At 41.3% G+C, this 2094-nt stretch overlaps 1 pseudogene; it reads left to right on the forward strand.

The window, feature by feature from the left end:
• Positions 1 to 638: 638 nt before the first annotated feature.
• LOC115180317 (alpha-(1,3)-fucosyltransferase 9-like) lies at positions 639 to 1617 on the forward strand (annotated as a pseudogene).
• Positions 1618 to 2094: the final 477 nt, after the last annotated feature.

A 2094-nucleotide genomic window follows, 5' to 3' on the forward strand; every position in this document is an offset into this window, starting at 1 on the left:
ATTGTTCCTTGTATGAGATATTGCTGAACCTATACTTGCCATATTCACAGGATAACACAAGTGGACTTTATTCAAAAAGATGGGGGGGAAATGAAAAGTATTGCCTTTAATTTATTTGAAAATATATACACAGAGGACTACGTTATAAGTATTTACAAAAAAAACAGAAACTGGAACAATCCAGACTTATCATCACACACAGTAACTCCCAACAATGCCCTCAGGCCAATCTACAAATGCACAAAAGTACTGTTACATAGCTCTACGTATTGTGCACATGGTTTGCTGTGCAGGGGTATTCAACTCTTACCCTGCGAAGTCCAGAGCCTAATTGCACCCACCTGGTGTCCCAGGTCTAAATCAGTCTCTGAATAGAAGGGAACAATGAAAGAATGCAGTGGAACTGGCTTCGAGATCCAGAGTTGCGTTTGAGGGTTGTAGTGTACGTCATCATATAGGACAACCAGAGAGTCCACATCAGGGGAGTCAAACTCATTCCACGGAGGGCCGAGTGTCTGCAGGTTTTTGGTTTTTCCTTTCAATTAAGACCTAGACAACCAGGTGAGGTGAATTCCTTACTAATTAGTGACCTTAATTAATCAATGAAGTACAAGGGAGGAGCAAAAACCTACTGACACTCGACCCTTTGTGGAATGAGTTTGCACATGGTCAACATGAATGCTGAATTAATCAACGGCACTGAATGTTGGTATGTTTCACTAGTGATGCATTTTGCATTCCTTGTGTATTTTGTTCCCAGGATTCAATGGTGTATTGTCATTTTATAAGATGGCTTTTGTTGATATTCTAGAGTAGACTTGATTGGTCTCTTTTCTCTTTCAAAAGGGTCAAGGTATGTCCACTCCGGCTTCCCATGGGGTTCTACGGCCTGTTCTGATGATGACGTTCTTACTGGGTTTATCCTTTATGTACTACAAACACCAGATCAAGTTTCTCTCATGCCCTATCGACCAGGCATCCCAGGCTTGTTGTCCTCCTTGCACTCAAGTACGTAGGGCAAGGAACCAGATGGTGAACCAAACACACCATGCCCAGACAACCATTCAGGATGACTATCATTTTGATTTGGCCACTTGATCACACCTTTGACATAGACTCTTGTGCCTACTTTAACATCAAAGGCTGTCACCTAACCGTGGATAAAAACCTTTACAGCAAGGCGCACGGTGTCATCTTCCACCATAGAGACATCCATGGAGACCTGAAGAACATGCCCCAAGAACAACGTCCATGGTTCCAGAAATGGGTGTGGTGGAATGCAGAATCACCGGCTAACACAAACAGGATCCCTGGTGTTGACCACTTGTTCAATTTGACTTAGAGTTATCGACTGGATTCTGATATCAAGGTTCCATATTGGTTGCTTGTCGAGGTAACCAGTGAGGATAAAATCTTTGAGCTGCCTAAGAAGGACAAATTAGTATGCTGGGTAGTGAGCAACTGGAACCCAAACTACAAGAGGGTACAGGTGTTCAACGAGCTCAGTAGGCATGTCAAAGTAGAGGCCTATGGGAGACATTTTAGTAGATACATAGAAAACGAAGACTACTCAAAGACGCTGTCCAGCTGTATTAAAACCAACAATTGTTAAAAGGGTGTCAATTGTAGGTTCTGTGTTGCTACAATACGTGGAGGATTTGTTATTAGCGTCAAAAGACGAAGAAACTCATATGCGAGACCGCACCACATTGGTAGACAATTTGACGGAACAGGGTCATAAAGCATGTATGACAAAGCACAACTTGTTACTAGTGCAAGATGGACAAACTGGGAGTTAACGTTAAATGGGGAAAATCTACCATTTCATAAGATCGGTGCTTTGAATCCTGCGTTAATGCCGTTGCATGAGGGTGAATCTCATACATGTGACCCAGATTATATTACTCCAAAACCTAGGCCTGATTTGCAAGAGACAGCATTGGAATCATAGTCATTTGTTTTTTTTATTCATGTTTTATTATCATTGTTATACATTTATTAGTAATTTCCAAGTTTATATGAATTGAACATTAGGATGCTATTGTTCAAGAGGAGGGACTGTTGGGTTTGACATTTTGAACATTGAGATATTAA

This window comes from Salmo trutta, chromosome 40, assembly GCF_901001165.1.
Source record: "Salmo trutta chromosome 40, fSalTru1.1, whole genome shotgun sequence".
NCBI lineage: Eukaryota > Metazoa > Chordata > Actinopteri > Salmoniformes > Salmonidae > Salmo > Salmo trutta.